A 27,488-nucleotide genomic window follows, 5' to 3' on the forward strand; every position below is an offset into this window, starting at 1 on the left:
TGAACAGATAAACAGTTACAGTCTCAACACAACAGGAAATATTAGCAGGCAAATTTGAGATTCTGAAGCTCTGGGTCCCAGAACCACTGTGAAGCCCAAGACTCAGAATCTCATGCAACAATAATGTAGCTATGAATAGATATAGCAATATCTAACTGTAGCAAGGTTTCCAGGCCTGTGGCCTGATGTGGGTCTGCCATTAGTACCGGAATCCTCTCCAGCCCATGTGAGCTGAGACCCAGGGTGTGACAACTGAAGCAGCGACAACTCCGGCATCTTTGTTTGTGGTTTTTATTAGAATTAGGGGATATTCCTTGAGGCTTAACTAATTACAATTGGGACTTTACTTCCAAAATGCCCATTGGCGCTTTCTTGATGCCAGCCGCTGCCAGCCAACGCTCACTGATACTGAGAAAACTCTGTTGAACAAAGAAGTGCTGAATCCTCGACTTATAGTCCAGAAGACCCAAGACTGAGAACTGTAGAATTCCTGACACTGTTGTACTGTGGACATCACTGAATACTTTCCCCGCCGGACACAGCTTGAGGTAGTATAAGCAGAACTCTGCATAGCTGTCACTTTAACTGGCACACTGGTCCACTGACTATGTACCCCTTCTGTAGCTTCAGGGTACTCAACCTAGGTACCCCTTTTACAACTAGCTGGCACTGGATCCTAAAACCTCTTCCGGAGTGGTCCCCTCTAACTTCAGGCAGACCCCCAGGGGCAATCCACAGTACTCACGACCTGTGTAGGCTTTCCTCGGGGTTGGACCCCTCTCTCTCTCCGCAGGCTCTCGGCACACCGGATCCCCTCAGCTCACTCAGCATGCTCTGAACACTCAGGCGACACCCTGAGACATCCACCTTCCTCAGACAGGAGGAGAGACAGCCGCACTCTCCTTCCTGGGACTCTGCTCCCGCCAAAGACATTGTGTCATGTGCCACCCCCAAACTTATACCCACTCCCAGAATCCCTTGCAGCACAATCTGCCTTCTGGGGTAGTTACAAGCCTGGATGTGTCCCCTGATTGGGTTTCCTCCACCGCCCTATGATAAACCTCTCACAGGAGCCAGTGAGGAGACTCCCCCTTCAGCAGACACACCTGGAAACCATCACACCCTGACTATTAAATCACAGCCCCGCTGTTAGGCAGACAAGGCCCACTATACCTTTACCTAGTACCTACCTGTAGGGTGCTACATAACTAAAGAGGCATGTAGATATACAGTGGGTACGGAAAGTATTCAGACCCCCTTAAATTTTTCAACTCTTTGTTATATTGCAGCCATTTGCTAAAATCATTTAAGTTAATTCTTCTTCCTCATGAATGTATACATAGCACCCCATACTGACAGAAAAACACAGAATTGTTGACATTGTTGCAGATTTATTAAAAAAGAAAAACTGAAATATCACATGGTCCTAAGTATTCAGACCCTTTGCTGTGACACTCATATTTAACTCAGGTGCTTTCCATTTCTTCTGATCATCCTTGAGATGGTTCTACACCTTCATTTGAGTCCAGCTGTGTTTGATTATACTGATTGGACTTGATTAGGAAAGCCACACACCTGTCTATATAAGACCTTCCAGATCACAATGCATGTCAGAGCAGATGAGAATCATGAGGTCAAAGGAACTGCCTGAAGAGCTCAGAGACAGAATTGTGGCAAGGCACAGATCTGGCCAAGGTTACAAAAAGATTTCTGCTGCACTTAAGGTTCCTAAGAGCACAGTGGCCTCCATAATCCTCAAATGGAAGACGTTTGGGAAAAGTCTGAATACTTTCCGTACCCACTGTAACTGTAATGCAACTTATTCTATGAACCTGTGAGAGTGACAATCAAATGTTTAAATCTATATTATCTATAGATAAATAGTCAGATCTAACTAACTCAGCTGAATAGATATATCTATCTCAATAGAATAACTTTCAACCTTGCATATGAACTGAAAGAGTGCACTCTATCACCTATAGGGGGCCCCCCTTAACTATGAATTACGTGAGTCTCTTCCTAGCAAGGCCTTGCAAATCTTCGCCGGCAGCAAGAGCTCTAATCATTCACATTAATGACATTAGTGGGCGGCACAGTGGTGTAGTGGTTAGCACTTTCACCTAGCAGCAAGAGGGTCCCTGGTTCGAATCCCAACCACAACACTACCTGCCTGGAGTTTGCATGTTCTCCCTGTGCCTGTGTGGGTTTCCTCCGGGTACTCCAGTTTCCTCCCACACTCCAAAGACATGCTGGTAGGTTAATTGGATCCTGTATAAAATTGGCCCTACTATGTATGTATGAATGTGAGTTAGGGACCTTAGATTGTAAGCTCCTGGAGGGCAGGGACTGATGTGAATGTGCAATGTATATGTAAAGTGCTGCATAAATTGATATATTGATATAAAATTATATAAGAGCCTGAAATAAAATAAATAAATAATAAAATTAGTAATCCAAATAGAAAAGGGGGTATTTGTAATCAAGATTCTGCTTGAAATTAAGTCAGAATAAATCACTGTATGTGTGTATAAGCGGCCTTCACCACGCACTGCCAAAGCTCAGGAGGGTCCTTTGGCAACTGCTCCAATTATATCAAAGTTCTCGCTGTGTCTGTGCTGCGTCACAGGCTCTCTCCCTCTCTCGCTGTCAGTGAGCTACTGCCTCACTACCATTAGGTCTCTCTCACCCAATCCTCCGACACTCCTCTCCGGCCAGTCTCCACACCAGGTCAGTCACTTCCCTGTGACATCTGCTACCTCCACACTAGGCCGCAGCCTCCGCTCGCTCTGCTCTCTGCAGCGGTCCTCCTGCTCTTCCCGACTCACCGCACCTCACACGGTCCCCGAAGCAAGAGAGCATACGTCTGGCCTCACCCCTTATTTGTAGACTCTCCTATAATCCTGTGCGGAACCCTTAGCTCCCTGGGAGTATAGTTCAATCCTGCCCGCTTTACACAGTCTTCATCCTTCTTCAGACTATATCTACCACAATCCAACACTCTGCTCTCCCAGGAGAACCCGCAATAAGCACCAGACTTATAGAAACAGTACTCAATTATACTGGATATAATTTCTTCACTTGGCTACATATGAATTATTGATCAATTAATATGGTCGGAAACGGTTATTATATGAAGTATTTGCACATCATTTTTCACTTCAAAAATTTGTTTTTTTTATATGGTAGTGGATATTTGATATGGTGGGATATATTTGAATGCCATGTGATATTCACATTCATTCAATACTTATTTTTTGAGATAGCGTAATAATAATATTTCTATAGAATGGAGTGAAACATGTTTGGGTGTCTGCTGCCAAGCCAAGTAAATTATTAATCAATAACAGTCAATATGTCAATATTTAGAGAATTCAATACATTTGTACAAGGTTTTTAAACAGCGAAGGGGCTTCCCCTTCTCTTTGGGAGTATTTCGGATGAATTCCCTGGAGCAGCCAATGACTGCCAGGAGCCAGCATTCTGAGTCAGAAGAGGTGTGCCTGTAATGGAATATTATTTATTGCATTATATAACTTCAGTTGCCGTTTAGATGCTGCCCCTCTAAGGGTAGGGTTTTAGTAGTAGGTCCCCTATCATAAAATAAAAGTGTATGTTGTTGCGCCTATACCCTTAATAGTGTCTGTTATTCATGGTGAAAAATCAAACAAGCATCAACTTAACTAAAGTATTCCTCAAAATCCTTAAATCATATCTGATGAAAGTGGTATATTCTTCTTTGTGATAAAAAGTACAAATAAAAGGTAATTACATTATACAGTGCCTTGCAAAAGTATTCGGCCCCCTAGAACTTTGCGACCTTTTGCCACATTTCAGGCTTCAAACATAAAGATATAAAACTGTCATTTTTTGTGAAGAATCAACAAGTGGGACACAATCATGAAGTGGAACGAAATTTATTGGATATTTCAAACTTTTTTTAACAAATAAAAAACTGAAAAATTGGGCGTGCAAAATTATTCAGCACGCCCAATAGTTAATACTTAATACTTTGTAGCGCCACCTTTTGCTGCGATTACAGCTGTAAGTCGCTTGGGGTATGTCTCTATCAGTTTTGCACATCGAGAGACTGAAATTTTTGCCCATTCCTCCTTGCAAAACAGCTCGAGCTCAGTGAGGTTGGATGGAGAGCGTTTGTGAACAGCAGTTTTCAGTTCTTTCCACAGATTCTCGATTGGATTCAGGTCTAGACTTTGACTTGGCCATTCTAACACCTGGATATGTTTATTTGTGAACCATTCCATTGTAGATTTTGCTTTATGTTTTGGATCATTGTCTTGTTGGAAGACAAATCTCCGTCCCAGTCTCAGGTCTTTTGCAGACTCCATCAGGTTTTCTTCCAGAATGGTCCTGTATTTGGCTCCATCCATCTTCCCATCAATTTTAACCATCTTCCCTGTCCCTGCTGAAGAAAAGCAGGCCCAAACCATGATGCTGCCACCACCATGTTTGACAGTGGGGATGGTGTGTTCAGAGTGATGAGCTGTGTTGCTTTTACGCCAAACATAATGTTTTGCATTGTTGCCAAAAAGTTTGATTTTGGTTTCATCCAACCAGAGCACCTTCTTCCACATGTTTGGTGTGTCTCCCAGGTGGCCTGTGGCAAACTTTAAACAACACTTTTTATGGATATCTTTAAGAAATGGCTTTCTTCTTGCCACTCTTCCATAAAGGCCAGATTTGTGCAGTATACGGCTGATTGTTGTCCTATGGACAGAGTCTCCCACCTCAGCTGTAGATCTCTGCAGTTCATCCAGAGTGATCATGGGCCTCTTGGCTGCATCTCTAATCAGTGTTCTCCTTGTATGAGCTGAAAATTTAGAGGGACGGCCAGGTCTTCGTAGATTTGCAGTGGTCTGATACTCCTTCCATTTCAATATTATCGCTTGCACAGTGCTCCTTGGGATGTTTAAAGCTTGGGAAATCTTTTTGTATCCAAATACGGCTTTAAACTTCTCCACAACATTATCTCGGACCTGCTTGGTGTGTTCCTTGTTCTTCATGATGCTCTCTGCGCTTTAAACGGACCTCTGAGACTATCACAGTGCAGGTGCATTTATACGGAGACTTGATTACACACAGGTGGATTCTATTTATCATCATTAGTCATTTAGGTCAACATTGGATCATTCAGAGATCCTCACTGAACTTCTGGAAAGAGTTTGCAGCACTAAAAGTAAAGGGGCTGAATAATTTTGCACGCCCAATTTTTCAGTTTTTTATTTGTTAACAAAGTTTGAAATATCCAATAAATTTTGTTCCACTTCATGATTGTGTCCCACTTGCTGTTGATTCTTCCCAAAAAATTACAGTTTTATATCTTTATGTTTGAAGTCTGAAATGTGGCAACAAGTGGAACACAATCATGAAGTGGAATTACAAGCTCCTGCATTCAATGGTGGCCTGCCACCATCACCTGCATTTGTAGCCTCTCCTGCTTTTTTTTTTATAAATAAGCTCCTGCACTGTAAAGGTGCCACACATATAATGTTTCTGTAGTTTGGTCTCAACTACGAAATTTCTCATGCTTGCTGCAGGGCAAATCATGCTCCTAAAAATATTTGTGGCTATTATCTTTATGAAATATTACAATACACTGTTATTTTAACCCCTTCCTGTCAACCGTGCGCAGATATGCGGCCTCATAGAAGTGGGTCTTTATCTGTGTACATCTCTTTGTGCTGGGAGTGCACCACAGCACGCTGGCAGCACAACAGTGGCGGAACAAGGTCATCCAGTGCCCAGGGCAAGGATGCCAAACTGCGCCCCCCCTCCCTTAGGGTTAGGGTCAAGGCACCCCCCCCCCATTCCTCGATTAAACCATTGCGCCCAGGGCAACCCTCCCTCCTACCCACCCCTTGTCCCGGCCCTGCAGCACAAAGACCCGGGTCTCGTACTAATGACCGGGACCAGTTCCAGGTCACCTGATCGTTGTGATAGCCTTTGATTGGCACAGTCAGTCAGTGATCAGTCACTGTGTAGCCCGTCACTGTGTTTCCTTTCCTTCTGAATGGAGGTAAAGATATAAACAAACACTCTTGTGTTAAAAATAATAAAAAATAAAGAAAAAATAGCAAGATCAAGTTTTGATCTAGGTCAATGCCATGATTAGTGTTAGGGTCAAGGACAGGGTCAAAGGTCAGGGTAAAATACTTGGGTCAATGATCAAGATCAGTATATTTTGGGTATGATTTTTTTTTTTATGAAAAGCATTTTTTGAATTAGTGTCAGTGTGTTTTACATAGGATAAAAAAAAAGCAAAATGTGCACTATTGTTTCTGGGCCCTACAACGGGTACAAACAACATACACATATCTGGTATCCCTGTGATCGTAAAGAGCAGCAGAATTTATTTTGAGTTGTTCTTTATTGGTAAGTTATGGTAATAACAAGAAATATACAACTAAATATTTGAAAAAATAATTATTTTTTACTTTTTTTGGGCCAATTTCCTTTGATGATAAAAAAAATAATCAGGAGATATCCATTAACATTTACACCAAATGAAAATTAAATTTGGCCTGAAAAAAAAAAACAAGGTATATTTTACCTGGATACACAAAATCGTTGATGATATGTACAGTTCAAACTAAATCATGTCAAAGTTGCAAAATTGCGTTCAGGCATTAGCATTAGTTTTACTCTCAGTCACTAAGGGGTTAAGATAAAAAGGGCTTTGTCTTCTATATTTAAATTGCAGACTAATGAAGCTGCTTGCTTACACCCCTGTGGCTGTGTAATATTTGTGGCTACGGTCTCTGAAATATTACACTCAAATGTTTATTTCGTGACCAAACCTGCCTCATCTCCGCTTTTTACATTACTGCCAAATAAAGCTGCTCATGTACTGTGCATCAACTGTACAATATTTCACACACCTGGCCATGGAACAGGTGAGCAGCCGATTGTCCCATTACATTTGGTCCCTTAAAAAGTGGGAGGCACATATACAAACTGTTGTAATTCCTACCCTGTTCACCTGATTTGGATGTAAATACCCTCAAGTTAAACTTGAAAGTTTGCAGTTAAAGCACATCTTGTTTGTTTCATTTCAAATCCATTGTGGCGGTGTATAGAGCCAAAAAGATTAGAATATGTCCCAATATTTATGGACCTGACTGTATATATCATACCACTGTATCTTGTTTTAAATCTTCTACCTAATTCCTGTGGCACTGTTGTGTGGTCACATGATCTTTCCTTTTCTTTGGCATCTGCACAAAAAATCCTTGGGAGGGGCTTGTATTACTCTGCTGATGTATGATCTCTACAGTATGAGTCTGCATTTGCACAGCACAAATAATACACTCTAATTTTTATTTTATAATAAAAGTTTCCTCATCTGCCCCTCTTAACCACTTGCCGACCGCCCACAGTATATTTACTGCGGCGGTCAGCCCCGTTAACGCAAAGTGGCGTAGTACTACGTCGCTAGCCTGAGAGCCTCTAGGGGGCGAGCGCGCGCCGCCGGGGGCGCGCTCCCGCCCCCGCTCGCTCCCTAACATGTCCGCGCGTGTGACCGGCGGACCCGATGTCCGCCGGTCACTCGCGATCTCCCGCTGGAGAGGGAGAAAGGCAGGCGGCTGATGTAAACAAAGCCGCCTGTCATTCTCCCTGATTTAAATGCAGAGATCACATGATCCTGCTATGTAGGATCGTATGTCTCTGTGGTTACATCACTAGCCACACCCCTTTACAGTTAGAATCACGCCCCTAGGGACACACTTAACCCCTGCATCACCAATAAAGTTAACCCCTTCCCTGCCAGTGTCATTTTTACAGTAACAGTGCATATGTATAGCACTTATTACTGTAGTAATGTCACTGGTATCCCCAAAAGTGTCAAAAATGTCAGTCAAGGGTCCGATCTGTCCGCCGCAATGTCGCAGTCCCGCAAAAAAAATCGCAGATCACCGCTATTACTCGTTAAAAAAAAAAACAATAAAAATGACAGAAATCTTTCCCTTAGTTAGTAAACGCAATAACTTTTACGCAAACCAATCAAAATACGCTTATTGCGATTCTTTTTTACCAAACATAGGTAGCAGAAAACAAATTGGCCTAAAATGTTAACAAATTTAGATTTTTACTTTTTTTGGGGGGAATTTCATATAAAAAAATTTGAAAAATATTGTTATTTTTGCAAAATTGTCGCGCTTTTTTTGTTTATAGCACAAAAAGTAAAAATCGCACAGGTGATCAAATACCACCAAAAGAAAGCTCTGTTTGTGGGAAAAAAAAGGATGTCAATTTCCTTTGGTTACAGCGTCGCACGACCGTGCAATTGTCCGTTAAAGTCACGCAGTGCCGAATCGCAAAATAGGGCCTGGTGAGGAAGGGGGTAAAGTCTTTCGGGGCTTAAGTGGTTAAAATTCAAGCCTTTGCAAGCTCCGCACTCTGTGCAGCAAGTGTACAATACTTATATATTTTTTTTCTGTAAAATAATACTCTCTAATTTGTACCAGACACAAAGTTCCCATTTGCAACTGTCAGGGTGTACTTTTTAAAGCTCTATTTAGCTTATAGGTTCATGTCTTAATACATGTGAGTGGCTTTCTATTTTTATGCTTTAAAAAAAAAACAAAAAAAAAACAATGGGCACTATGTCTTTTAAAATTGTAAATACACACTGAATCATCCATCCACCCACCTGAGCTGCTGGGGATCTCCAAGAGTCTGAGTCCTTGATGATTACCTTCTTTAGTCCTGGACACTTTCACTCCATTCCTGCCCAGGCCAATTTTTAGCTTTCAGCTCTGTCACAGTGTGAATGACAATTGCACGGTCATGCAACACTGTACCCATATGAAATTTTTATCATTTATTTTCACACAAATAGTCATTTATTTTGGTGGTATTTAACCACTTAAGCCCCGGAGGATTTGGCTGCTAAACGACCAGGGGGTATTTTGCGATTCGGCACTGCGTGACTTTAACGGACAATTGCGCGGTCGTGCGAAGCTGTACCTAAACTAATTTGGCGTCCTTTTTTTCCCACAAACAGAGCTTTCTTTTGGCGGTATTTGATCACCTGTGCGATTTTTTTATCACGCGCTATAAACAAAAAAATAGCGTAAATTTTGCAAAAATAGCAATATTTTTCCCTTTTTTTTATATGAAATTCCCCCCAAAAAAATGTCAAAATCTAGATTTTTTAACATTTTCGGCCAATTTGTTTTCTGCTACATATGTTTGGTAAAAAAAATCGCAAAAAGCGTATTTTGATTGGTTTGCGCAAAAGTTATTGCGTTTACTAACTAAGGGAAAGATTTTTGTCATTTTTGTTGTTTTTTTTTAACGCGTAATGGCGGCGATCTGCGATTTTTTTTTGCGGTACTGCGGCATTGCGGCGGACAGATCGGACCCTTGACTGACATTTTTGACACTTTTGGGGTTACCAGTGACATTTCTACAGTAATCAGTGCTATATATATGCACTGTTACTGTAAAAATACACTGGTAGTGAAGGGGTTAACTTTATTTGAGAGGGAGGGGCTGTGTGTGTCCCTAGGTGCGTGATTCTAACTGTGATTGGCTGTGGCTTCAGCTGTATGCAGAGTGATCAACGGATCTACATAGTAGATCCATATGATCATCTCTCATACAGAGGGGAGAATGACAGGCAGCTTGTTTACACAAGCTGCCTGACTTTCTCCCTCTCCCCCGCCGATCGCAGAGTGGCCGGCGGACATCGGGTCCGCCGGTCACACGCGCGGGGGGGTCCGTGACCACGCGGGAGCGGGAGCGGGAGCGCGCCTCCGGCGGCGCGCGCTCGCTCCCTAGACCCTCACAAGCTAGTGACGTAGCCCTATGTCACTTTGCTTGTGAGGGGCTGACCGCCGTCGTAGATAGTCGTGCGGCGGTCGGCAAGTGGTTAATCACCACTAGGTTTTTTTTATTTTTTGCTAAATAAACTAAAAAATACTGAAAATTTTTATTCATTTTTCTTTGTTTCTGTTATAAAATGTAGCAAATAAATAATCTTTCTCCATACATTTAGGGCTATTTCACACAGGCGGACCGTTCAGATCCGCCTGTCAGTTTTTTTGGCGGATCTGAACGGTCCCCCCATGCATCTCTATGGGGCATCGGATGTCAGCGGAGACATGTCCACTGAAATCCGATCCATCAAATCTGGACAGGGGGGGAAACCCTGACCCTCCTGCTCAGCGGGGGATCGGCGAATCGATCCCCCGTTGAGATAAAAACGGAGTCCGTACAACGGACGGACTGTGTGAAAGGGGCCTAAGGCCACAAGGTATACTGCTACATTTCTTTGGTGAAATTAACCCAAATCAGTGTATATAATTTAGTCTGTAGGAAACTTATGGTATATACTGTATATCTGAAAATCAATCAATCCTGATGTACTGAGGCCCTATCTAATTTCTTGAGGCCCAAAAATGCCAGGACAGTACAAATATCACCCAAATTACCCCTATTTTTAAAGTAGACAATCCAAGATATTTAGTAGGAGGCATGATGAGTTTTTTGAATTTGTATTCTTTTGTCATAATTTTTGGGAAAAAGAAGAAATTTTAAAAAGTGTTTTTTTCACAATTGTTTTTAAAAACAGTCACAAACTGTCACCAGTGCAGTACAATGTCATCATATTATCATATTACTGGTGTGGTGGTGAGCACGGACACTGAATGGTGACAGTATGTAAATAAATGAGTCAATTTTTGTTTACAATTTTTTTTTAATATACTGTGACCAGATCAATACAGTGTTACTATAGTTATGTTACTATTCTGGGGAGGGGATCAGGATTTATTTATTTATTTTTTTACACACTATGATTACTTATAACACAGAATTTTCGCCGTTGAAAGCAACCATTTTTTCTAAAGGAAATGCACTTCCATTCAGTGTTTACTACTGTGATTTAGTTGTGATTGGCCACAGCTAATCACATGGTACAGATGGGCTGTGATTGGTCCTGTCTGTACCATGTGATCACTGTGACCAATCAAGTGAGCAGCACAAATGTACACATTGAATGGCATTAATGGAAGCCATCCATTGTGTACAATTTTCATGTGTTCTGCTGTGATTGGTCACAGCAAGCACATTGTGCCAGCAGCAGGCCGGTATACTTATTTGTCATCAGCTGTGTCCAGTGCCTGTGGGGCCTGCACAAGGCATGTTCTGGGGAGGATGTCATATGATGTCCACCCAGCCCATCCGTCATTTGTCTATAGGCCAGGTAGAAAGCAATTAAGAAAGAAGGAGTTCATCTAGTGTTGGAGCACATATTGACCTTTGTTGTGAAGGTCAATACAGAAAGGTGGGAGTTTGCTCATAAGGGACCGTGGAAGTTTTTTCTACTTGCACATTCTGGCAAGATGATGATTGCTGAAAATGCATACATCAGATTATAGACATTGGTTATTACTCACAGATAAACTATTGGTAATAGCACAGCATTCGTTCTTTTATGTACATTCAAGTGTGATGATGTCACAAACAGGCACTGCCCTTGCATTACATCCAGTCAGGGACTTCTTTAGAGGGAGTCAAAATTATGGAAGCTAGGTACCTGCCAACTGAGGTGTAACATATGCCACAAAATAAATGCACATTAGTAGTAAAAAAAAAAAAATGGCTACTATGCTCCCCTGATATATGTGTGCACTTAAGGAAGAAGAGGAAAATGGGGCATTGGGAGCCCAAAAATGGTTGATATGCACTCTTGAGGAGGATAAAAATGGGACATTAGCATTCAAGTTGATGCTCTGCACTTGGGGCTAAGTAAAAAAAATGGCTCAACAGACACTTCACTACCTTCTGTGCCATTCATCATGGCTCCCCATCCCCATTCCTCATGGGGTGAAATAACAGCTCCTCCAAACCTCTCCACACTACCTCTCTTCGATGTACAACCAAAAAGGAAGATTGAGGAATGGTGGGCAGCTTGTGGCATAGGTTTCAACACCTAACTTTTTGCTTCTGGCTTCTGTAGAATTTCCCTCATCCAGTGGCTTCTGTGCTGTTTGCCCTTTTTTTATTTTTGGATAGTGGTAAAGTAGTGTATAGTACCCAGATAGCAGTCCTCCAAAATGTGCCCTTGACGAGGGGGGAAGAAAGGGGGCCATTTCCTCCTCCTCCTCCTCCTTCTCCTCCTGTAGGGTGCATAGCAGCCAGTTTCTTTTTTTTTTTTTTTAGAGTGCTGCCAATGTCCCTTTTCTTTACTATGGTGACGCTGTACTACACTAGTGACAGTATGTAAACAAAAATTGTAAACAAAAAATGTATTTAATTTCTTAATTTTCCCAAAAAATGTGACAAAAATATACAACCTCAAAAAAAATGCCATGCCTTTTGCTAAATACCTTGGGCGGTCTACTTCCCAAAAAGTTGTAATTTGTGGGGTATTTGTACTGTCCTGGCATTTTAGGCCTGAAGAAATAAGATAGGCCATCAGTACATCGGGATAGATGAATTTTCAAATATATATCATAGTTTGTAGACTCCATTACTGTCACACAGACTAAATAATATACACTGATTTGGGTTATTTTTACCAAACAAATGTAGCTGACGACATTTTGGTCTAAATTTATGAAGAAATATTATTCATTTGCAATATTTTATAACAGAAACTAAGAAAATGTGCTTTATTTCAAAATTTTCAGTTTTGTTTTAATTATATAGCAAAAAAAACAAAAAAAAAAACAGTTGTAATTAAATCCCACCAACAGAAAGCTCTAGTTGTGTCCAAAAAATGATATAAATTTAATTTCTATATATATTACAGTATTGCATGACCAAGCAATTGCCAGTAAAAATAGCAAAGTGCTTAATGGAATAATAAAAAAATGCCCTGGTCATGAAGGGGGCAAAATCTTTTAAAGGACAAGGGGTTAATATATACCTAATATTTTTGTGCTTCTTCTTAGGCAAACATGCCCCAAAGGAAATATAACAGCAGGAATACGAACGACAGTTATCAACAGCAATCAATCTGTTATCAGTCTTATAAATCCATTATCTCTAGATTGCCGAGGCTTGAATTATGTTACTTTAACCATTTAAAGCGGAGTTCCACCCATTTTTAATACGTTGGATTACATAGATGTGCGTAATCCCCTTTAAAACGACTTTTACGAATGGAACCTTTTTTTTTTTGCTAGTAAATACCTTATTTTCTTGTTTATTCCTCCTCTCCTCACTTCCGGGTCCGATCGGCGATGACGTCATTCGGCGATTTGCAGGGGGTGCTGGGATGTATTCCATGCCAGAAATCTCGCAGTATTACACAGGAGCTGAGCTGTGCTGTGTGTATTGAGGCCGTGACCTGCCCCGCCTCCGCCCCGCCTCCTCTCAGTGAGTTGTACTGTATGTATTGTATTCAGGCCGTGCTCTGCCCCGCCTCCACCCCGCCTCCTCTCAGTGAGCTCAGTGAGGATATAATGCTTTTAGTCCTCGCTCACTGAGAGGAGGCGGGGCGGAGGCGAGGCAGAGCACGGCCTGAACACAATACATACAGTACAACTCACTGAGAGGAGGCGGAGGCGGAGACGGGGCAGGTCACGGCCTCAATACACACAGTACAGCTCAGCTCCTGTGTAATACTGCGAGATTTCTGGCATGGAATACATCCCAGCACCCCCTGCGAATCGCCGAATGACGTCATCGCCGATCGGACCAGGAAGTGAGGAGAGGAGGAATAAACAAGAAAATAAGGTATTTACTAGCAAAAAAAAAAAAAAAAGTTTCCATTGGTAAAAGTCGTATTACATACAATGGGTACGGAAAGTATTCAGACCCCCTTAAATGTTTCACTCTTTGTTATATTGCAGCCATTTGCTAAAATCATTTAAGTTCATTCTTCTTCCTCATGAATGTACACATAGCACCCCATACTGACAGAAAAACACAGAATTGCTGACATTGTTGCAGATTTATTAAAAAAGAAAAACTGAAATATCACATGGTCCTAAGTATTCAGACCCTTTGATCTAATACAGCCAGGAGTCTTTTTGGGAAAGATGCAACAAGTCTTTCACACCTGGATTTGGGGATCCTCTGCCATTCCTCCTTGCAGATCCTCTCCAGTTCTGTCAGGTTGGATGGTAAACGTTTGTGGACAGCCATTTTTAGGTCTCTCCAGAGATGCTCAATTGGGTTTAAGTCAGGGCTCTGGCTGGGCCATTCAAGAACAGTCATGGAGTTGTTGTGAAGCCACTCCTTCGTTATTTTAGCTGTGTGCTTAGGGTCATTGTCTTGTTGGAAGGTAAACCTTCGGCCCAGTCTGAGGTCCAGAGCACTCTGGAGAAGGTTTTTGTCCAGGATATCCCTGTACTTGGCCGCATTCATCTTTCCCTCGATTGCAACCAGTCGTCCTGTCCCTGCAGCTGAAAAACACCCCCACAGCGTAATGCTGCCACCAACATGCTTCTTTGTTGGGACTGTATTGGACAGGTGATGAGCAGTGCCTGGTTTTCTCCACACATACCGCTTAGAATTAAGGCCAAAAAGTTCTATTTTGGTCTCATCAGACCAGAGAATCTTATTTCTCACCATCTTGGAGTCCTTCAGGTGTTTTTTAGCAAACTCCATGCGGGCTTTCATGTGTCTTACACTGAGGAGAGGCTTCCGTCTGGCCACTCTACCATAAAGCCCCGACTGGTGGAGGGCTGCAGTGATGGTTGACTTTCTACAACTTTCTCCCATCTCCTGACTGCATCTCTGGAGCTCAGCCACAGTGATCTTTGGGTTCTTCTTTACCTCTCTCACCAAGGCTCTTCTCCCCCGATAGCTCAGTTTGGCCAGACGGCCAGCTCTAGGAAGGGTTCTGGTCGTCCCAAACGTCTTCCATTTGAGGATTATGAAGGCCACTGTGCTCTTAGGAACCTTAAGTACAGCAGAAATCTTTTTGTAACCTTGGCCATATCTGTGCCTTGCCACAATTCTGTCTCTGAGCTCTTCAGGCAGTTCCTTTGACCTCATGATTCTCATTTGCTCTGACATGCATTGTGATCTGGAAGGTCTTATATAGACAGGTGTGTGGCTTTCCTAATCAAGTCCAATCAGTATAATCAAACACAGCTGGACTCAAATGAAGGTGTAGAACCATCTCAAGGATGATCAGAAGAAATGGAAAGCACCTGAGTTAAATATATGAGTGTCACAGCAAAGGGTCTGAATACTTAGGACCATGTGATATTTCAGTTTTTCTTTTTTAATAAATCTGCAACAATGTCAACAATTCTGTGTTTTTCTGTCAGTATGGGGTGCTATGTGTACATTCATGAGGAAGAAGAATGAACTTAAATGATTTTAGCAAATGGCTGCAATATAACAAAGAGTGAAAAATTTAAGGGGGTCTGAATACTTTCCGTACCCACTGTATATCTAAAGTTACGAAAATGGGTGGAATTCCACTTTAAGCCCCGGAGGATTTGGCTGCTCAAAGACCAGGGCCCTTCTTTCAACTTGGCACTGCGTGACTTTAACTGACAATTGCGCGGTCAAGCAATGCTGTACCCAAACGAAATTTATGTCCTTTTTTTCCCACAAACAGAGCTTTCTTTTGGTGGTATTAATGAGAAAATATGACATTTTCAAATTGTCTTTTAAAAAATATCCAATATACTCAATTTATGTCATATATTTTGGCCAAAATGTATTTAGCTACATGTCTTTGACAAAAAAAAATCTCAATGAGCGTTTTTTTATTGGTTTGCGCAAAAGTTATAGCGTCTACAAACTATGGTGTAAATACTGGAATTTACGTAGCTTTAATTTCTGACTGCCTATCTCATTTTCATGAAGTGCTAAAATGGCAGGGCAGTAAACCCCCCCCCCCCAAATTACCACTTTTTGGTAAGTAGACATCCTAAGGAATGTTCTGAGAGGCATGTTGAGCTCATTTAATATTTCATTTTTTTGAAAAATGACTAAAAAAAAATATAAAACAATTTTTTTTCTTAACACAAAGTTGTCACTAAAAGATACATTTCTCACACATGACATGGGTATATGTGGAATGACACCCCAAAATACATTCTGCTGCATCTCCTGAGTATGGGGATACCCCATGTGTTAGACTTTTTGGGAGCTTAGCTGTGTACGGGACCCCAAATATCAATCACCATCTTCAGGTTTTCTAATGCTGTAAATGTTTGATTTTACACCTCACTACCCATCACAGTTTCGGAGGCCTTGAAATTTCAAGATAGCACACAACCCCCCCCAAATGACCCCATTTTGGAAAGTAGACACCCCAAGCTATTTGCTGAGAGGCATGGTGAGTCCATGGAATATTTTATATTTTGCCACAAGTTCCAGGATATATATATATATATATTTTATTTTTGTTTTTTGTTTTATACAAAGTTGTCACTAAATGATATATTGCTCACACATGCCATGGGTATATAAATAAAATATATTCTGATGCTTTTCTGAGTACAGGGATACTCCATGTGTGAGACTTGTTTGCAGGCTAGCCAAGTACAGGACCCTGAAAACCAATCACCACTTTCAGGCTTTCCAAGGGCGTAAATTGTTGATTTCACTCCTGACTACCTATCACAGTATCGGAGGCCATGAAATGCCAAGACAGCACAAAACCCCCCCAAATTACCCCTTTTTGGAAAGAAGACACCCTAAGCTATTTGCAAAGAGGCATGTTGAGTGTTTTGCAGATCTCACTTTTTGTCACAAAGTTTTGGAAATTGAAAAAAGAGGGAAAAAAATGCATTTTCCTGTTTTTCTTCATTTTCCCAAAAAAAAATGAGAGCTGCAAAATACTCACCATGCCTCTCAGCAAATAGCTTGGAGTGTCTACTTTCCAAAATGGGGTAATTTGGGGGGGGGGGTTTGTGCCATCTTGGCATTTCATGGCCTTAAAAAGTGTGATAGGTAGTAAGGAGTGAAATCAACAATTTACGCCCTTAGAAAGCCTGAAGGTGGGGATTGGATTCGGGGTCCTGTACGCGGCTAGACTGCCAAAAAGTCTCACACATGGGGTATTCCTGTACTCAGGAGAAGCAACAGAATGTATTTTGGGGTGTCATTCCACATATACCCATGGCATGTGTGAGCAATATATCATTTAGTGACAACTTTGTGTAAAAAAACAAAAAAAAATAATAATAATTTTCTCGAAACTTGTGGCAAAATATAAACTATTCCATGGACTCATCATGCCTCTCAGCTAATAGCTTGGAATGTCTACTTTGCAAAATGGGGTCATTTGAGGGGGTTTTGTGCTATCTTGAAATTTCAGGGCCTCTGAAACTGTGACGGGTAGTGCGGAGGTAAAAAACACAGTTTACGCCATTAGAAAACCTGAAGGTGGGGATTGGTTTTCGGGGTACCGTAAGCAGCTAGGCTCCCAAAAAGTCTCCCACATGTGTTATCCCTGTACTCAGGAGAAGCAGCAGAATGTATTTTGGGGTGTCATTTTACATATACCCATGGCATGTGTGAGCAATATATCATTTAGTGACAACATTGTGTAAAAAAAAAAAAAAGCAAAAAAAAAAATAATTGTCACCTTCCCGAAACTTAGGGCAAAATATAAAATTCTCCATGGACTCAATATGCCTCTCAACAAATAGCTTTGGGTGTCTACTTTTCAAAAAGGGGTAATTTGGGGGGTGCTTGAACTGTCCCGGCATTTTATGCTCAATCTTAGCCACACATCACCCACTCTTCTAACCACTTAAAAACCAAGCCTTTTCTGTGACTCTTTGTTTACATGAAAAAATATTTTTTTTTTTACTAGAAAATTACTTTGAACCCCCAAACATTATATATTTCTTTAAAGCAGAGGCCCTACAGAACAATATGGTTGATGTTGCAAATTTTTTTGTCACACGGTATTTGCACACAGATTTTCCAAACGCAATTTTTGCGAAACAAATAAATTTTTTAAAAATTTAATACACAAATACACTATACAATTCCAAATTGTTTGGTAAAATTTAAAAGATGATCTTGTGCCGAGTATATAGATACCAAACATGACATGCTTTACAAATTGCGCACGCCTGTGCAGCGGCAACAAACTACGTACATTTTTAAAAGCCTTTAAAAGTCTTTACAGGTTACCACTTTAGACTTACAGAGGAGGTCTACTGCAAGAATTACTGCCCTCGACCTGGCATTCGCGGCGATTCCTCACATGCATGCTGCAATTGCGGTTTACATATGACATTAGACCAACGCACGGGGGGACAGGGGGAGCTTGATTTTTATTTTTTTTAATTTATTTTGCTTTTTTATGTTATTTTGACACCTTTCCTTTCTTTTTTTTTTTTTTTTTTTTATAATTTTTATTGTTATCACAGTGAATTTAAATATCCCCTATGATAGCAATCTGTAGTGACAGGTACTCTTTTTTTTAAAAATGGGGGTCTTTTAGACTCTAGATCTCTCCTCTGACCTTAACGCATCTGACCACACCAAAATCGGTGTGATAAGATGCTTTCCCAATTTCTCAATGGCGAAACAGAAGTCGTGAAATGCTCGTAGCTTCCGGTATATTAGGCCATAGGGATGATTGGAGCCATTCTCATCTCCAATCAGCTCTATGGTTAGATAATTGAACCACCGGCTGCACTCTCGGGTTAACCAGTGGGACAGGAGAGCCCGAGGACAACCACAGAAGGCGGCGGGAGGAGGGGGGAGTCCCCTCCCACTGCATGTAAAAGCAGTCTAGTGGCCAATTATCCACTAGGATTGCTTTTACATGTAAGCCGACTGCTGGCTGTAAAAAACGATACCAAGGGGATGCCTAAATCTGCAGGCATCATCCTGGTATAACCACTCAAAGTCCAGCAACGTACCAGTACATTGCTGGTCCTTGTTTGGCATATAGTGTAGGTTTTTTTTTTTTTCATGCAGCCTGTGGGCTAAAAAGAAAAAAAGAGAACCTAACAGAAATCAACACAGGAATATTGTGTAGTATTACACACCATTAACCGCCCAACAACCAAACCCACTGATTTAATGGTGGGTATACATGACAATTTTCCACGTATACCTAAATGTATTTTAACTGCAGTGGTGAAATCAACCTACCACAGCTGCTGCCATCAGAGGTATCCATATATGCTGAGCCCAAACGCTGTTTGTGTCAGAATATATAAAATCAGTGTGGCAGCCGACAGGTACCTGCAAGAGAAACAGGTTAACAAAAGAATGAAAAACAAAGTACAGTAAAAGTACAGTAGGAAGAGTAGAAGAACATAAAAATAACTGACACGACAACTTTTTATTTTATATTTTTTTTGTATTTTTTTTTAACACTTTTTTTTGTGAACTGCAATTTTCCAGCTTTGGTCTCTCAAAATGTCGATAGCCATCAAACATCTTTCGAGACCCTGCGTTTGTGTGCACTACACTATGTCGTGCTTTACCCTACACTAATACTCTACTAGTGTGTGGTAGCGTTCGAAACATTCCCCGATGCAGAGACCAGGTTGGTCAGGACATTTGGGACAATAATAGCGGGTGTCACGCCTACATCCACGCCTGCTACAGACATGACATCTTCTTTGGGGCATCTTTGGGTAGGGGTACTCGGGAGGACATGTGATAAATGCCTCTCATGCAGACGGCTCACTGCATCTGGAAGGGGAAGTTGGACAGGAACACCTCCTGGGTACAGGTAGGCATTGATGATCGCTTCCTGGAATTATAGGAAGGATCCGGTTCGTCCTGACGCCCTGTATAGGACAAAGGCGTTCAGCATAGCCAATTGGAATAAATAAACAGACACTTTTTTGTACCAGCGTCTGGCTTTACGGGCAACTAAATACGGCGCCAAAAGCTGGTCGTTAAGGTCCACCCCTCCCATATTAAGGTTGTAGTTGTGGACACAGAGGGGTTTCTCCATAACGCCAGCTGCCGTAGTAATTTGGACCGTCGTGTCTGCGTGAAGGGAGGACAGAACGAAAACATCCCGTGTATCCCTCCACTTCACTGCAAGCAATTTGTCCGTTTTCGAGCAGGCTCTCTCCCCCCAACTAAGAAGGGAATTTACAAGCCGTTGGGGGAAGCCCCAGCAATTAGGTCGAACGGTGCCACATTGAAGTGGTCTACGAGGGGCCGAATTTTGTGGAGCCGACCATATTCAGGGTCTCCCCGAGGACGACAGATTTCATTGTCGTTTAAATGCATAAATCGCAGAATTTGCTCGTATCTCTCCCTGGACATGGAGGCAGAGTACACGCGCATATGGTGAATTGGGCTAGTGGACCAATATAGCCGCAATTCACTCTTTTTGGTTATGCCCATGTTCAGGGAAAGGCCCAGAAAGATTTTAAAATTGGGAACCGTTAAAGGTTTCTAGCTGGATGGTCTGGCAAGTGGTCGAATTTGGGTTGGTGGCGATGAATTGACGTGCATATAAATTTGATTGATCCACAATAGATCTGAAAAGATCTTCCATGAAGAACAGCTCATAAAAATCCAGGGGCGTAAAATTGGCTGTTTCCACGTGGATTCCAGGTTGGGCAGTGAATGGGGGAAGTACTGGCGCTGTAGTATCAGTGGGTTGCCAATTGGGATATGCCAGCGCATCAGGGAGGGCACTATGGGCTCTATGGGCCTGTCTTCGAATACGCGGCGGCTGCGGGCCACTACTCCTGCTAGCCACCGCACCAGCTTCAATTGCAATTATGGGACTATGGGACTCGCCACGTCACCAAGTGATACTGCACTGCTGGTTGTTCTAGGTCCAGGGTGTACTAGGCCGCTGGTGCTTGCCAGGCCACCAGAAGGATGAGCGGCACTAGTACCGACACTCTGCTCCATACGAGCATGCTGCAATTCCTGCATCTCAGCAACTCCAGAATGGGGTCGGGTACGCCTGGTTCTAACAGGGACCCATCCGTCGTCGGAGCTATCTGTCAGGGAGCCGCTGCTGTCATCAGGTTCGTATACTGGCCCCGATTCTGCCCATCGCTCTTATCTGACATGGTCAGTATACTGTAAGCCTCTGCACTACTGTACCACCGTTTGGTCATTTTAGTAACTAAATTTACCGGTACAGTAGTGTGACTCACAGGTAAAAAAAGCACCTGGTTGCCAAGGACTATTTCAACCGCTACCAAAAAAAACTGCTAATGCTAGCAGAGATCAGGCCTGACTCTGCTAACACAGCGGTTTTGTGTGTTGTGTTTTTTGTAAGTGACAGTAATCTATTGATTGCTACACTTGCCTGGGCGGGGTGGGGTGGGCTGGGCTGGGCAGAGGGGTTAAACGCAGGTACTGGCAGGAATCATGCAAACACCGCGTTTTGGGAACCCTAAACTATGGGGACGCTAGTATAGTTCTGATCAGATCAGATCTTGATCTGTTCAAACACTATACTAGTAATGGAAGTGTGTGTGTGTGTGTGTGTGTGTGTGTGTGTGTGTGGTAATCAAGGGGTTAGTTCTAACTATGCACCGGGGATCTGCGCTAAACCTACTTGGGACAGAAAATAATTTGCGAGCGCTAACTCAAGTCACAATCACACTAATACAAAAATACAGTAAACCACTATATTACGTGTGTATAGTGTGCAATGTGACAGGGGGGAAGGGGTTAACTGGGGTTGATAAGGGGGGGATCAGGGGGTTAAATCTTTATTGGGGGGGTGGCGGGACCCTAAACCTAAAAGGAACGGCCGCAAATGCTAAACCTGGTCACAAGTCACACTGATACAGGTATATAGGAAACTGCTATATACTGTATGCAGTGTGTGTTGTGACAGGGGGTTTAGAGGTTAACTGGGGGTTATCAGGGGGTTAAATCTTTATTGGGGGGTGGTGGGGACCCTAAACCTCCTTGGGACAGAAACTAACTCACTAGCGCTAACTCAAGTCACAATCACACTAATACAAAATACAGTAAAACACTATATTACGTGTATATTAGTGTGCAATGTGACAGGGGGGGAAGAGGTTAACTAGGGGGGATCAGGGGGTTAAATCTTTATTGGGGGATTGGCGGGTATCCTAAGTATAAAAGGAACGGCCGCAAGCGTTAAACCTGGTCACAAGTCACAATTATACGGTATATAGGAAAATGCTATATACTGTATACAGTGTGTGTTGTGACAGGGGGTGTAGGGGTGATAAGGGGGGGATCAGGGGGTTAAATCTTTATCGGGGGGTGGCGGGGACCCTAAACCTCCTTGGGGACAGAAACTAACTCGCTAGCGCTAACTCAAGTCACAATCACACTAATGCAAAATACAGTAAAACACTATATTACGTGTGTATTAGTGTGCAATGTGACAGGGGGGAAGGGGTTAACTGGGGATGGTCAGGGGGGGATCAGGGGGTTAAATCTTTATTGGGGGGTGGTGGGTATCCTAAGTGAAAAAGGAACGGCCGCAAGCGCTAAACCTGGTCACAAGTCACATTTATACGGGTATATAGGAAAATGCTATATACTGTATACAGTGTGTGTTGTGACAGGGGGTGTAGGGGTTAACTGGGGGGCGATCGGGGGTGAAATGTGCCTATCTAAGTGTGTGTGGGTGTGCTTGGTGCAGTACTCATAGTTTAGATCTGCTCTCTACTCTCAATGAATCCAAAAAGGATCATGGAAGGGGAGAGCGGGTCTTTTCTGTGCCTGTGTTTACATTTCACAGGCACAGAACAGAATCTGATTGGGCCGGGCCGGGCCGATCAACAGGTCCAGGCCAAAGATCATTGGCCTGGACCTGATGACTGATCGGTTCTGAACCCAATCAGGTCATCAGCGGGGCCGGGGAGCGGCGGGAACGAGCGACGTACCGATACGTCGCTTTGGCTGCACGGGTCTGACTGCCGCAGTATATGTACTGCCGGCGGTCGGCAAGTGGTTAAACTTTCAGAATATAATGAGCAGGATCAGATTTCTATTATGCATTCTTTGGCCCTCAAAGCAACACACCTTTTCTAAAGTATCTGCATTTACACATAACATTTCCTTGTTTTACTTCTCCTAATCTGGCTCTCCATTGTATTACAATACGAAAATAGGCTATTAGAGGACTGATAAATGGGGAAAATTAAAGATATGTGAATGATATCTATATGAGGAAAAGTCATTTTTTTGTCTCTGCCATGTACAGTCTAGTGGTGGCCATACAAACTTCAAAATATGATCAATTTCTTTTCCAATCAATTTCCTCCATTAGAAATAACTGATCTATAGGCGACAACATGTTCAAACTATATGCCACACATGGAAAAGTACATTAGATCGATGGTCAAGATACTTGGCAGACGATGAAGAATGAATAAACCAAAAATGACTGGTTAAACCCAAAAGTACAAATTCTCCACCACTACTTTTCATTCATACTGTTTTCAAAAGTAATAGATGCAACTGGTAGTTGAATAATACATTTTTAATAGACACCCATAAGTCAGACAAAAAAAAGAACCACTGGGTACTCTGGTCTCCTCCCACACTTTAAAAACATGCTGGTAGGTAATTGGCTCCTGTCTAAATTGACCCTTGTATATGTATGAATTTAAGGGACTTAAGATTGTAAGCTTCTTGAGGGCTAGGGACTGATGTTAATGGTTTTCCAGATTTTGCTGTTTGGAAACTGAATAGTCAGAAATGTTAGTGGAGAGAGAAGAGGAGAGGAGTTGAAAACAGGAGATGATAATAGGAGTCTTCAAACCTGTAACTAACATCTAAAATTTCCTGTAAGTGATATCATTATTGTAACTGGGAATATGAGTGCTAGCAAGATTGAAGGTTTTGTGCAGTACACAGTGTGCCGCATGTATACAGTAAAGGAGCAACAGCTCCAGGATGGATACCGCTGCAACAGATGTGAGCAGGTTACCTTCTAGAAGCTCACATTAGAGATCTGGAGGAGCAAGTTGCAACACTGGGCAGAACTGACAAACCTTGAAAGGGGACCTCTGCTCACACGGGTTCATACATCTGTGGCACTAATACATGTTTTTTTTGTGACAAGCACTCCAAATGGCACAGGAGTGTTGTTTCTTGTGCAACCGGGAAATAATTTTCAATCTGAGAATATATAAACTGTAGCACAAGCAATGTCGTCTATGCTGTAGCGTGTAAACTCTGTAAAAAACAATATGTGGGGTGTACATTAAGATCTTTGAGAACCAAAGTGAGTGAACATTTCCATGGGGCTTCATACAGTAGTGATAAAAATGTATCCAATGTTTCCATGCATTTCAAGTACGTGCATTGTGGCAATATGACATCTTTAACCTTTTTGGGTTTAGAAAGAATTAAGTTGTTTTCTCGTGGAGGGGATATCCACCGTAAACCCCTATACTTCTAATTACTGGAGGTATGGTGGATATTTAACCTTGAGAAAACGAGAATGCTTCTGGGAATAAATCATCGTTATGATGTGGATCTTTTTCTTAAGTAGTTTGGTGTAGGTTTGTTTTTTTTCTAGTCTTCTCGTGTATTTTTAATTTATTGTATATTATGGTGTCTTTTTCTGTGATTATCCATGTTCTTAGCTATTTTATATTAGCACTAATGAAACGTTTCTTCCATTTTCCCAGTATTACGTTTGCTGTCAGGTTGTTGGTAATTGATACAACACCTGTTTGTTTGAATAATTGGTTTATTGATAAGGAGGTGGAGACTACTTTTGTGTCTCCATGGCAGCTAATGCGCTGAAATGCATTAGCCACCATTTTTTTATTCATTCACTAGGATGTGACAATAAAGAAATTGAAAGAATACGGTGTTGCCGGCTGTCCTTATAGTTTTGAATCAATGTCTTATGGTGTTAGAGATAACACCTCAGCATGAACACCCAGAATACAGCTTCCATCTACACCCAATGGCTCCACTGTTGCGAGCGATACACTTTCTTTGTTTCGAGCTAGTAGGGTTAATGGCGAGGGTGGAGGGGTAAGTCAGGATTATCAGGTAGGAAGATAGGTTAATGTAGGTAGAGGGAGTGATAGGAACTAACAGAAAATGAAGGACAGCCCTTGGTTTGAGCACCCTAGCAGATTTGCCAAGTTGGGTGAAGATGTGGGGGTGGCAAGCTCAGAGGTGACAGCCCTAGATGTCACTGCTACTCCTAACAGCCTGGAGAGCAGCCCATCTTGTAGGGGTGGTAAGGGTAGTGCAGCTAGGCCTAGACAGTTGGTAGTAATAGGGGATTCTATAATCAGAAGGACTGATAGAATAATGTGTCACCAGTATTGTCTCAATCGAATGGTTTGCTGTCTCCCAGGTGAAAGGGTCCAGCATGTGGTTGACTGGGTTGATAAATTACTGGGAGGGGCTGGGAATGACCCAGCTGTCCTGGTCCATGTTGGAACCAATGACAGAATATATGGAAGGTGGAGGCTCCTTAAGAACCAATTTAAAGTACTGGGCTGCAAGTTGAAGGAAAGGACCTCAAAGGTGAAATCCTCTCAAATATTGCCTGTGCCATGCGCAACGCAGGAAAGACTGGGAGAGATTAGAGAACTGAATGCATGGCTAAAGACCTGGTGTAAAAAGAAGGATTTTCGTTTTTTAAAGCACTGGGCTGAGGGGCTAGGATTGAGGGGGAAGGGTGAATTAGATTATAATGGATCAAACAGGTCAGACAGGGGTCAGCCCCTATGGATGGGTGGAAGGGGGAATGATTGGGGTAGGGCTATGGCAGGTGATATGAAGGTTCCCATGTTACAAACAACCATTGGAAACTGTACTATTTTTACTAAAATAAAAAATATACAGAATAAGTGTGCAAAATGTGACAATGAATGAAAGAGTTTGTTCACCAATGCCAGAAGTCTGCCAAACAAAATAGGGGAGTTGGAAGCTCTGATGCACAAGGAGAAATATGATTTATTTGGTATTGCTGAATCTTTTCTTCATTCTTCACATGACTGGGATATTAATATTCCTGGCTATGTTCTCTTTCAGAAGGACAGGGTAAAACGCAGAGGGGTGGTGTCTGTCTCTGTGGGAAGTGATCTCAAAGCGAGTGTGAAAGAGGACCTAGTTTATGGGTGGAACTGTACATGGGTGTGCATACTACAAAGGTTATTATTGAAGTTTGTTAAAGCGGAGTTCCGGCCACAAAATCGACATAGCCGATTTTGGGCCATCCGCTTGCTTTTGGTCACCTGTAAAATAAATGTATAGTTACGATTTTTTTTTGTTTACTTACCATGTTATTGAAGAAAAATATACTCACCTTTCTTCCACTTCCTCCCTCTGCGGTCGCGACCCGCGCCATCACTTCCTCTTTGCATTGATTCCTGGGAGCTGAACGTCATCGCTCCCAGGAATCAATGCACCTGCACCGGCCCCGCTCGTCAGTTCCGGTGCGGGTGCCTCATTCCCTGCTAAACAGCTTCTGGGCATGCCCAGAAGCTGTGGAGGGATGACGCGCCCGCACCGGAAGTGACAAGCGGGGCCGGTGCAGGCGCATTCTGGGAGAAGAGAACACGGAAGAGGACGCAGAAGAGGACGCACTGGCTTCAGCTGCCCACATCCGAGATGGCAGCGCTGGAGAATAAATCTTCAAGGTAAGTATTGCTTCTAAAAGGTAAGTGCGACTCGGGACAGTACAGAGGCTATCCATTGTGGAATGTACTAGCCCTGACTGTCCAGGGGGTATTTTTATTGAAAAACATTTTTTCGTGGCCGGAACTCCGCTTTAAAGACTTCCCAGTGTTAATGAGGAAGTGGAGACTCAGCTCCTCCTAGAAAGGGCTGCAAGGGCTGGGACAGTGATAATAATGGGGAATATTAACTACCTGGAAATTGACTGAAGTAATGGCACTGCTGGAACAGTTAAAGGGCAAAAATCTATAAACCTATTACAAGACAATTTTATGGTCCAGTTTATTGAGGCCCCTGACTAGGAATGATACTCTGCTGGACCTGGTAATCTCCAGTCATGCAGAGCTTATTACCAATGTTCATATACAGTATCTCACAAAAAGTGAGTACACCCTCACATTTTACAGCTTTCATAACAGTGTAAAATTGCTGTCCTCTCAAAATAACTCAACACACAGCCATTAATGTCTAAACCACTGGCAACAAAAGTGATTACACCCGTAAGTGACAATGTGGGCCCAATTAGCCATTTTCCCTCCCCGGTGTCATGTGACTCGTTATGGTTACAATGTTTTAGGTGTGAATGGGGAGCAGGTGTGTTAAATGTGGTGTTATTGCTCTCATTTTCTCATACTGGTCACTGGAAGTTCAACATAGCACCTCATGGCAAAGAACTCTCTGAGGATCTGAAAAAAAAAATTTTGTTGCTCTACATAAAGATGGCCTAGGCTATAAGAAGATTGCAAGGACCCTAAAACTGAGCTGCAGCACGGTGGCCAAGACCATACAGTGATTTAACAGGACAGGGTCCACTCAGAATAGGCCTCGCCATGGTCGACCAAAGTAGTTGAGTGCACATGCTTAGCATCATATCCACAGGTTGTCTTTAGGACATAGACGTATGAGTGCTGCCAGCATTGCTGCAGAGGTTGAAGGGGTGGGAGGTCAGCCTG

The sequence above is a fragment of the Pelophylax lessonae genome (genome assembly GCF_965119305.1).
Source record: "Pelophylax lessonae genome assembly, chromosome: 3".
NCBI lineage: Eukaryota > Metazoa > Chordata > Amphibia > Anura > Ranidae > Pelophylax > Pelophylax lessonae.